The 12,104-nt window shown below is 40.8% G+C and overlaps 1 protein-coding gene across 1 annotated transcript in view; it reads right to left on the bottom strand.

The window, feature by feature from the left end:
- LOC103260981 (threonylcarbamoyladenosine tRNA methylthiotransferase) overlaps positions 1-11,634 on the bottom strand; it is a gene marked incomplete at its 3' end in the record, with an annotated part of 109,530 nt that extends 97,896 nt beyond the window's left edge. Inside the window, exons 1-2 of the mRNA XM_008058620.2 lie at positions 11,517-11,634; positions 10,705-10,743 (exon numbers count right to left, since the gene is read on the bottom strand). The remainder of the gene's footprint in view (positions 1-10,704; positions 10,744-11,516) is intronic.
- Positions 11,635-12,104: the final 470 nt, after the last annotated feature.

Genomic DNA, 12,104 nt, shown 5'->3' with positions numbered 1-12,104 from the left:
ATAATCATTCTACTCTGGACACACACACACACACACACACAAAAACTGCAATTCCACTACATACACACACACACACACACACACACACACACACACAACTGCAATCCCACTACACACACACACACACACACACACAAACTGCAATCCCACTCCCAGACAAGCCACACACATACACACAAAACTGCAATTCCACTACACACACACACACACACACACACACACACACACACACACACACACACACACACACACACACACACACCTGCAATCCCACTCCCAGACAAGCCACAAAGGCCAAGGGGGTAGGCTTGACTTCCACCCTGTAATAAGGCACTCCAATACCAGGATAGAAGAGAGAAGGCCAAGTGGAAACCTGGATATTCAAACCAACCAATCAACCAATAACAAAGCTCCAGAGTATCAATAAAGACTAAACTAAGCCAGGCTCGGTGGCTCTACCTGCAATCCCAGAGCTTTGGGAGGCTAAGGTGAGTGGACTGCCGGAGCCCGTGGGTTCGGGACCCGCCTGGGCAACTTGGCAAGACCTCATCTCTACATAAAATCAAAAATTAGCTGGACGTGGTAGTGCACGCCTGTAGTTCCAGTTACCTAGAAGGCTGAGGCGAAAGGATCGCCGGAGCCCAGCAGGTCGAGGCTGCGGTGACCAGGCGCGTGCCACTGCACTCTACTCTGGGTGACAGAGTGAGACTCCAACTCAAAAAAAAAAAAAAGACTAAACTAATATACAAGTTTTAAATAATTCCTATTAAAATCCCAGCAAGACATTTTTTGTAGACACTGACAAGATTGTTCTAAAATATATATGGAAAAGTAAAGAAACTAACATATTTAAAACAATTGTGAAAAGAGAAAGTATAGTAAGAGAAATTAGTAAACCCAATTTTAAGACTTATTAGATAGCCATAGTAATCAAGTATGTGGTATTGGTGGAAAGAGAGAAATATATGAATAGATAAACAGAACTGAGAGCCCAGAAACACAAACATGCCCAAGTGACTTTTCACAAACGTGCAAAAGCAACTTAATGGATCAAAGATAGCATTTTCAACAATTAATGCTAGAGCAACTAGACATTTCAAGACAAAAAGAAACGGGCCTTGACCTAAGTCTCATATATTATATAAAAATTAATTCAAAATGTGTCACAGACTTAAATGCAAAACATGAAGTTATAAAACCTTTAGAAAGAAAATCACAGGAGAAAATCTTCTGGACCTAGATCTAGGCAGAGTTCCTAGAATTGACATCAAATGCACAATCCATAAAAACACAAATTGATAAATCAATATTTAAAACTTTTGTTTTGAGAAAGACCCTTTTCAGAGGATAAATAGTCAAGCTACAGAGTGGGAGAAAATACTTGCAAACCACATATCCACATATCCACCAAAGGACTAGTATCCAGAACTCAAAAAAAAAAACTCAATTAGAAAATGAATAAGACATTTCAAGAGGACATGCAGAGGGCAAAAAAGCACATGAACAGAGATTAGACATTAGCCACCAGAGCAATGGAAACTAAAACCACAATGAGTTGTCACTGCACACCTATCAGAATGGCTAAAATAAAAAACAGTGAAACACCAAATGCTGGCAATCCATGTATGAAACTGGATCATTCATACAGTCCTGGTGGGAATGCAAAATGGTACAGACACTCCAGCAAATGATTTGGCATTTTCTTAAAAAACTAATCATGTAACCCAGCAATTGTACTCCTGGACATATATTCAAGAGGAGTAAAGATGTATATTCACACAAAAACCTGTACATAAATTTTTATAGCAGCTTTCTTCGTAATAGCCAAAATCTGGAAACAATCCAGATGCCCTTTAAAAGAGTAAATGGTTAAACAAAGTGTGGTACATCCATACCATGGAACACTATTTAGCAATAACAAGAATGTACTATCGATACATATATTAACCTGAATGAATCTCCAGAGAATTATGCTGAATGAAGTCAACCCCAAAAGGATATGCATTGTATGATCATACTTATAAAACATACTTGAGGCTGGGCCTGGTGGCTCAGTCTGTAATTCCAGCACTTTGGGAGGCTGAGGAGAGTGGATTGCCTGAGCTCGTGGGTTTGAGACCAGCCCAGGCAACATGGTGAGACCTCATCTCTACAATAAATCAAAAATAAGCCAGGTGTGGTAGCGCACACCTGTAGCTCCGGCTACTTGGAAGGTTGAGGTGGAGGGATCGCCAGAGCCCAGCAGGTCGAGGCTGTAGTGGCCATAAGCAAGTCACTGCACTCCAGCCTGCACAACAAGAGTGAGACTCCAACTCAAAAAAAAAAAAAAAAAAAAAGATGAGCAAACTTTCCAGCACTGTGGGAGGTGGAGGCAGGAAGATAGCATGAGGCCAGGAGTTAGACACCAGTTTGGGCAATTAAGCAATATCCCAACTCTCCAAAAAAATTTTTTTTAATTAACCAGTCACGGTGGCACATCCCTCTAGTCCTAGCTACTCAGGAGGCTGAGGCAGGAGGATCACTTGAGCCCAGGAGTTTGAGGCTGCAATGAGCTAGTATCATATTACTGCCCTCTAGCGTGGGTATCAGCAAGACTCTGTCTCTAAAAAAATCAAAATTTACAAAATATAAAGCAAACTTGCCCAAAGAAGTTAAAAAAGGATTCCATGCCAGATATGTACAAATCCACCCACCATTCACTCACTCTACTGCCTATTTCGCACATGTGTACTAAATGAGCACTGTTCCTGATCTGAGTCATCTAAACCACAGTGTTAAGGACCTTATATTATTTCAGTGGTCTCAAACCTTTCTGATGAACTTTCCTTCTCTTCATTTCCTGGATTTCTATCCTTCTATTCACAGCTTCCAGCCAGGTTCTTTTACTCTGTAATGCATTCTTTACAGCTATGACAAATTATGCACTATGAATCAGAAAACCCTGTTTTCAAATCTCAGCCAGCTTTTACACTGCCAGTAAGAACAAAAGATTAGGAATAACACAAATGCCAATCAATAAAGGACTGGTTAAATTATAGTTAACATGCATATCACGTGGTCATGGTGGAACTGTCAATCACAGATGTCCCTTCACTAGACACAGGGATACGACTCATGCCCCAAGCCTGCCAGTGTGACTCATCCTCCTGGTCACAGTGATCAGTTCAGGGTCAGTCATGACAAGCCCAGTCAATCAGAATCACTGCAGGAACTTCTAAGTCAGAGCTAACAGAAGAGATGGCTTTTCTTTTCACTGAAGTGGCTACACTGGGAGGATGTCCAGTTGGGGATACCATCTTGCATGCCACAGGGAGGAGACCTACCTAAGGAATGAAGCCTGATAAGAGCTAGAAAGATAAAGAGCCAAACTGACATTATTTGAGCATCTGGATCCAACCAATGCCTGAAGCCAAATGCAGTCTTGCTCTACCCAGTCATGCGAGCCAGTGAATTCCCTCTGCAACTGAAATCAGTTTGAGTCGGGTTTTCTGCTCTGGCAAACAAGAGCCCTGGCCAACTCAGCAATCTAGATAAGGTAAAATGAAGCAGGTTAGTCTTTCCCAACTCGGTTCTATTCATCTGAGATATGATCTATCTGAAAAAACAGATCTGTGGTCAAATAATTTTAAGAAATTCTGTCTCCTTACAGTGCCACAGTGCACACATTACTAAAGACCAAAGAACTGCAGTAAAGAAACTTTAAGCTCATTTATCTTAGGATTTTCTGAAAATCCATTTCCCATAGCTCTCCTATAACTGAGGAAAGATGGGATGGAAAGCAGAAGGCCTGAATAATGAAGACCCTCAAATCCCCTCTCAAATTCTGCACAGATGGATTACCACTTCTTTTACTGGGAGCTGGTTCTTTGCCATGTATTCTGCCTTCCAATCTGTTACTATGAGTAAACTGCCCACTTCCCAAGAGCGCCACTGAACTCCAGTCTGGAGATCTTGTCTCTAAAAAACAAAAATTTTTTTAAGACGAAAACAAAAGCAAGCACCCCTCTCTTAGCTCTACTTCCTCCTGTCGTCATCTCCACCACATTTCTCTACTTTAAAGAAAAGTTCCTCGCAAGAGGTGTCTACACTTATCGTCTCCAATTTCTCCCTCCCATTCTGTCCTAAGCCATGCTTTCACCCCCATCACTCCACCAAAATTGCCTGTCATGATTTCAATAACTTCCAACGACATATACAATAATCCTGTCATCTTACAAAACCCCCATCTGCAGCATGTGACACTACTAACCCTTCCTTCCGTAAGGCATTGTATTCACTGTTTTGCAGGATGCCACACTCCTAGTTCTGCCCCTGCTGCATTAGCCATGCCTCAGGTCTCCTTCGTTTATTCCTCTTCAGCTCTCCAACTTCTAAATATGAGAACGTCCCCATGGCTCCAGGACAGGCACTCTTCTCTAGTTTCAGGCACTCCCTGGGTGATCTCAGCTAGCCCTGCAGCCTTGAAATACCAACTACATTTATGCTTATATAACCAGCCCTACTCCTCCCCTGAACTTCGGAGTCATATGCCCAACTGCCTATTTTACCTCCCTGCTTGAAAGTCTACTAATTATCTCAAAACTTAAAAGTCAATACAGAATCCCCGACCCTCTCCCCTCTTCACCAGATCCTCTCATGACTGTCACCTTTTCATTTAAAGGCAAACTCAACCTTCTACCTGCTTAGGCCAAAAATCCTGCAATCACCCCTGAATTCTCTTTCCTTCACCCCAAATCCAATACACCAACAAAATCCATTGGCTCTATCCTCAAAATATAATCAGAATCTATTTATGACCATACCCACTGCTACATTCTTGGTCCAAACCAATATCAACTCTTGCCTGGAATACTGCAGTACCTAGTACCCCTGCTTCTACCATTAAAAAATTCCCCAAGAATATTTTCAGCACAGAAGTTAGGGATTCCTTCAAAATATAAATTCGCCGGGCTCGGTGGCTCAGCCTGTAATCCCGCGCCTTTGGGAGGCTGAGGTGAGTGAATTGCCTGAGCCCGCGGGTTCAAGACCCACCTGCGAGCGAGACCTCATCTCTACAATAAATCAAAAAATCAGCCAGGCGTGGTAGCGCATGCCTGTAATTCCGGCTACTCGAAAGGCTGAGGTGGAAAGATCGCCGGAGCCCAGCAGGTCGAGGCTGCGGTGGCCAGGAGCGGCCATTGCACTCTAGTCTGGGCGACAGAGTGAGACTCCAACTCAAAAAATAAATAAATAAATAATAAATAAATAAAAAATAAAATATAAATTCATCTCAAGCTGCTGATCAAGCACTTCCAGTGGTATTCCATATCTAAGTAAGAAGTCAAAATTGCCACAAAGAACTGCAAGGACAGATACAGTCAGACTCCTGTGACCTCAATCCCATTTCCTGCTACTCTCCCTTCTCCCCACTCAGCCACACAGGCTTCCTTCGCTAATTCATACCCACCAGATACAGACTCACTTCACAGGCTTATTCTTGCCTGGAATGCTCTTATTCAAGACTTGGCTCAAATGTCATAACAGGGGACTTTCCAAGCAATCCTTACCTCACCACACACAAACACACACACACATTTTTCTTATCCCCCTTACCTGTCTTCTTTTAACTGAAGCACTTAATCACCTACTTCATATATTTTAATTTTTTTTTTTTTTTTACCGTTTATCTCTTTCTGTTAGGATATACACTCCATGAGGGTAAAGGTTTCTGTGTACTTTGTTCACTGCTTTATCCCATGTGTCTGGAACTATGTCAAGCACATTCCAAGATCTCAAAAAAAAATTTTGTTGTTTTTTTTTTTTTGAGTTGGAGTCTCTCTGTTGCCCAGACTGGAGTGCAGCGGCCGCTCCCAGCCACCGCAGCCTCAAACTGCTGGGCTTCAGCAATCCTTCCGCCTCAGTCTTCCAAGTATCTGGAACTACAGGTGTACACTACCATGCCTGGCTAGTTTTTTGATTTATTGTAGAGATGAGGTCTCGCCAAGTTGCCCGGGCGGGTCCCGAACCCGCGGGGTCAGACAATTCACTCACCTCGGCCTCCCAAAGTGCGGGATTACAGGCTGAGACACCGAGTCCGGCCAAAATTTTTTTTTTTTTAGTTGGAGTCACATTTTGTCATCCAGGCTGAAGTGCAGTGACATGCTCACAGTCACTGCAGCCTCAACCTGCTAGGCTCAGGCGATCCTTCTGCCTCAGTCTTCCAAGTACCTGGAATGATAGTTGGGCACTACCATGCCCAGCTTATTTTTTAATATATCGTACAGACGAGGTCTCACCAAGTTGCCCAGGCTGGTCTCAAACCCCTAAGCTCAGGCAATCCTCTCGCCTCAGCCTACCAAAGTGCTGGAATTACAGTCAATATTTTTTTAATACAGACTACATAGTCTAACCAGATATGGATATAGATATTTTGAGTATGCCAAACTAGTTCCTGACTCAGGGGTCTTCACATTTGCTACTCCTCTGCAAGAATATCAGTCCCCAGGTATGTGCATGTCTTGCTGCCCATTTCTTCACTCAAGTAACACCAACTTCCTCAGAGAGGGCTTTTCTCACCTCCCTATCTAATATAACCACACTGCCCAATCATCCCCACACACGCTCTCTAACCCCTAACCCTGCTTTTCTTCATTTTCCTTCACTACCTGATACCATATACAAGGTCTGACAATTTTTCTTTTCTTTTCTTTTTTCTTTTAAAGATGTAGGGTACAATTCAGGGTTAGGTATACAAACGTTCATTATGCAGGTACCCTTGTTGATGAGGTATGCCCCTCCATCCCCTGGCAGTTTCCCTCAACTGCCAATCCCACCCCCACTCCCCTGGCAGTTGCCCACTACCACCAATCCTTTTCTTATAGTATTATGATAATTGTTCAAGGTTCACTTATGAGTGAGAACATATGGTACTCTGTTCTTTGTTTCTATGATAGATCACTGAGTATGATAGACTCTAAATCCATAAGTTTGCAAACTTGCCACCGTGTACTTACGTTGCCCATCGTAAGGTTTCAGAATTTTGGTATATAAGTGTCTCGCTACTGTGTTAGTGTTGATGTGTGATGGTGTCTTGCTGAGTGGCATTCATTATTGTTGTTGCATGTTTTTGTGTGCTGTTAAGAGAATGTCAGAGCTTGAATTAGAGCAATGAACAAACATTAAATTTCTTGTTAAACTTGGCAAGAGTGGAAGTGACATCAGGAACATGTTAGTCCAAGATTACAGGGATAATGCCATGAAGAAAATGGCAGTGTACACATGGATTAAATGTTTTTATGGGAGGAAAGAGTCACTGATGAAGAGAGGTTAGGATGACCACTAATGAGCAGAACTGATGAAAACACTGCAAAAATTTGTCCAATTTTGCGTCAAAATCCTCAGCTGATTCTGAGAAGCATACCAGACCACATAAACGTCAATAGAGAAACAGTCAGGAAACTCTTAACTGAAAATCTTGGCATGAGAAAGGTGTATACAAAAACGGTCCCAAAGGAGCTCTTGCATCACAAGGCACCAGCTCATACAGCACTGTCTGTGAAGGAGTTTTTAGCCAGTAAACAAGTAACTATTGGAACACCCTCTCTACTCATCTGATCTGGCCCCCAATGATTTTTTTTCTCTACCCAGAGATAAAGGAAATATTTAAAGGAAGACACTTTGATGACATTCAGGACAGAAAGGGTAATATGACAACAATTCTGACAGTCATTTCAGAAAAAGAGTTTCAAAACTGCTTTGACAGGTGAACTAGGCACTGGCGTCAGTGCATAGCTTCCCAAGGGGAGTACTTTGAAGGTGACCATAGTGATATTTAGCAATGAGGTATGTAGCACTTTTTCTAGGATGAGTTCACAAACTTAATTGTCAGACTCCATATATAAATGCAAGTGTCTTTCTCATTATAATGTAAGCTTTGTAAGCACAAAAGCTTCATCTCTATTTCACACCTATCTCTACAACACCTCTAACAATGCATAGCACATAGCAGACACACAATATTTACTGTCTCAATGAATAAATAAAATGCTTGTTTAAGTCCAGTGCAGCTAATCTTTTATTACATAAGAGGAAATTCTTACATTGGGTGGGAAGTTGAAGTAAATGCCTAATCCCTAGAATTTCTTCTATCATTGTTATTCTATGAAATAATTAAGCAAGAAAGGCTAAGACCAGGTAGTGCCTTCAAATGTTACGAAAAAAACTGAAGAACTATAATTAAATGACATATTAAAAGCATATTTTTTAAAAGTACACAATTTTCACATCCATTACACAAGTGGATCCACTGAAAAGAAACAGAATGTAAGAAGAGAGATGAAAGGAGGCAACCGCAGCAGACATACCATATCATTAGAATTAGGGAAGCAGAGAACTTTGCTAAGCTTCTATTTTACAGAACTGGAGTCCATAGACATGAAAGGATTTGTACCCTGATGGAGCTAGTACTGGAACCTACTATTCCCCTCCATACTATGCTCTTCCCACTATGACTCTGCTTCACTGGCAAAGCAAAACCAATACAGGAGTCTAATGTGACACTAAAGAAGTAAACATATCCTAGAAAATAATGGGCAAAGGAAAAACAGGCAATTAACTTAAGAAACATAAATAGCCACACACAAAAAATAGGAACAAATGCACAATCACGCTAATAACAAGCATTAAACAATGAGTTATTTTTCATCTACCTCACTGATTTAAAAAGCTAACAAAATCCTTGTTAGCTGAACACATGGTGAAACTGGTATACCCTTTCTGGAGAGCAGTCTGACAATACATATCAAACTTTAATACATGTATACCCTTCAAGTCAGCAATTCCATTTTAAGAAATGCATTCTAGAAAGGCAAAAGATATAAAGATAATATAATGCAGAAGTTCCTAAACCTGGCTGTATATCATAAGCACCTAAACAAAATCACTCATCACTATTAATAAGCTAAAGTTTTTACTTCAAACTAACTGGTAGAGGAAACTGTTTTGCCTTCAAAATTTTTTTAATAATACGGAAATGAAAGTTTGAGAATAAAAAAAAAGCAAAATAATAGTTAAATGGAGCAATAGGATATTATATTTTTTCTCAAAGGTATAGGAAAGGGAATAAAAATAGAGTGAATGAAAAGAGAAATACTGAAAATGATAAAAAGAAGAAAGGATACAATATCCTAGAGCAGAGGTTACTTACATAGGTGACTTATCAGCGGAGTTTTTAGAGTATCAAATCCCCAAGTTCCATATTGAATTAGAATCCAAGAGCAGAACCGAGGCAGGTGAACTTAGAAACTGTCCAGGTGATTACACTAACCATTCCTGAGAACTACTATTCTCCTACAGTAGTGTTCTCAATGTTGAACAATCATTCTATCCACCTGATGAACTTCTGAAAATTACCAACAACTGAGCCCCAGGCCAGTTGAATCAATCTCTGGGAATGGAGGCTGGCATCAGTATTTTTTAAAAACTTTCCACTAATTCTCATGTGCATAGCCATAGCCACAAACCAAAGTCCTAGATTAGTGGCTTTCAGTGTGGTTTCCACCATCAGCTAGATAAGCATCATGAGAAACTTGTTAGAAATGAAAATTCTTGAGCCCCACTCCAGACATATTGAAACAGAGATTTTGAATAAAACCTAGCAATATTTAACAGGCCCTCCAGATGACTTTGATATGCATTAAAGTTTGACAATAACTGTTCCAAAGTTATTCTTTCATATCAATATATATTACCTGGTCAGCTGACTTTCAGCAAGGATGTCAAGACAATTTAATGGGGAAATAGTCTTTTCAACAAATGGTGGTGAGACAACTGGATAGCAACATGCAAAGAAAGATGTGAAAGCCCTAGCTCACATCATATGCAAAAATTCAAAATGGATTATAGATCTAAATCTAGAAGCTAACACTATGAAACCCTTAGAAAAAAATATAGGCATGAATCTTTATGATATTAGAGTAGGCACTGGTTTCTTAGCTAAAACACTAAAAGCACAAGTAACAAAATAAAAACAGATTAAACTTCATCAAAATTAAATTTTTTATGCTTCAAAGACACATCAAAAAAGTGAAAAGACAACCCATACAACAGGAATAAATATTGGCAAATTATCTTATAAGAGCCTAGTAGCAGAATATATAAAGAACCCTTACAACTCAACAATTTTTTAAAAATGTTAAATATGGGTAAAGGATTTGAATAGACATGTCTCCATACAAATGGCAGATAAAAAATGTCACCATCATTTGCCACCAGAGAAATGCAAATTAAAACCACAACAGTATGCCATTTCACACCGCCTAGGTCGGCTACAATCAAAACAAATAATTGTTGGCAAGTATGTGGATTCGATCACCAAGAGGGAAAGAAAAAGAGAACCGAAGCAGAAAGGACTAAGCCTTGAGGAACTCTCAGGAGAACCAGCCTAAAATGGAGACCAAGCAGCAGCCACCAGAAAAGCAAAAAATCTGTAGGCCGTAGAAGACAAAGGAAGAGAGCATGTCAAGGAGGTAGACACGGTCAGTGTGCTGAACGAAAATGAAAAGTTAAAGAAAATAAGTGAAAATGTCTCTTGGATTTAGTGGTATGGTAATGACAGTGTTTCCAAGAAATGATGATGGCAAATGGCTAAGAAATTAGGCTACCTTTCTCCATATTCTAATGTGCACCATGCCCCTCAAACATAAAATGTTTAAAATAAGTCAGTACCTTGATTATCTGCAATTAAAGTCCTCTTGAAAGATAAGTCTGGAAAATAAGAATTGATTAGAAAAAGTAGGTCATCAACAAGTTCACAAAACCACTGTAAATACTTTTTTAAACCACCTAAAAAGAATTAGACTCCATAAAGACCACTTTACACAGCAGAGTCAACGATGTTCCCTACTACTTCCAACTTATTTCTGATTACGACAGGTGTCTTGACATCTGCCATGACTGTGATTTAGTGTCTGGCCACAGGATAAACTGCTGTCCAACATTACAAGTCTGCATAGTGCGAGTAACCAACAAAACAGAAAGAGGGCGATGAGGATCGCCTTCCCCCCCGAAAGACACGTGTCGTCCTGAAATTCAGAGAAAGGTTTTATGAGTAAAGGAAAGCAAAAAGAGAAAAAGCAAAACACGGGCTCCTCTGGCCAACCTCAGTTTAAATTCGTATGAAGACACTGCTGTGTGAGAGCTAAATAACGCGAAAGCCTTGACACGTCTACAAATTCACTAACGCAGAAAGAGGGAGACAAACGAAGTTACACGCAACAACAGGGCACAAAGTCCCTTAAATACGCCTAACAGCCCAGCAGCACCTGAGGCCGAAAACCCCGTCCTCACTCCTGGCAGCCCTATCTGCCTCTCAATTCCCCATCCGGGCCGGCCAGTCGCCTTTTAACTGCGAAACACACTAACCAACAACCCGAGAGAGACTCAAACTGCAGCGAGGCTTCGCCATCCAGGGGGGAAAAAAAAAAAAAAAGCTCTAGCCACACGCCGCCCCACACTGACCTATTGCACGCCACCCTTACCCTGCAATCGGGAAAAAAAAACCAGTCCAAAGTGAGGGAATCAACACGCCACTCTCCGGAAACCGCACAGCCTTTGGATGGAGCGCGCCATGACACATACGTCCCGCCACGTTTATTTACGCATGCTCGGCGACGGTGCCCCGGAATGGTCAAATTACATCATTGCTAAAAATGCGCGTTCTGGTTTAACTTAATTTAGTAATGATTACACTTCAAGTTCCTTTGCTTCCAAGGACGAAAATAACACCCCCAAGTCCTCGAGTTCTTAGAATCGCTTAATGGCTAACTTCTACTGAGCTCTTATTGTGTATCAGACGCTGTGCCAAGCACTTTGCATAAACATTAACTCACTATTTATTTATTATTATTCCCAGTTTACAAAAGTTTAAGTACTTGCCTCAGGTTACTCTGCTAGTAGTGACTACTTCCCGAGGTGGATCCTATTCGGTCTGACTCGCAAATAACTTGCTCTTTTCACCACATTTAACTAACCTCATCCTTTTATAAAAAGAGCTCTCTAATATAAAGAGAGAGAGAAGAGGCTAGAGAAATGAACAGGTTGTGGATTTCATTGAATATAGGTCATTT

This window comes from Carlito syrichta, unplaced genomic scaffold (assembly GCF_000164805.1).
Source record: "Carlito syrichta isolate Samal-C Ts95f unplaced genomic scaffold, Tarsius_syrichta-2.0.1 Scaffold303514, whole genome shotgun sequence".
In the NCBI taxonomy this organism is placed as follows: domain Eukaryota; kingdom Metazoa; phylum Chordata; class Mammalia; order Primates; family Tarsiidae; genus Carlito; species Carlito syrichta.
The sequence above is the reverse complement of the archived record's forward strand: the minus strand, read 5'-3'. Positions and strand labels throughout refer to the sequence as shown.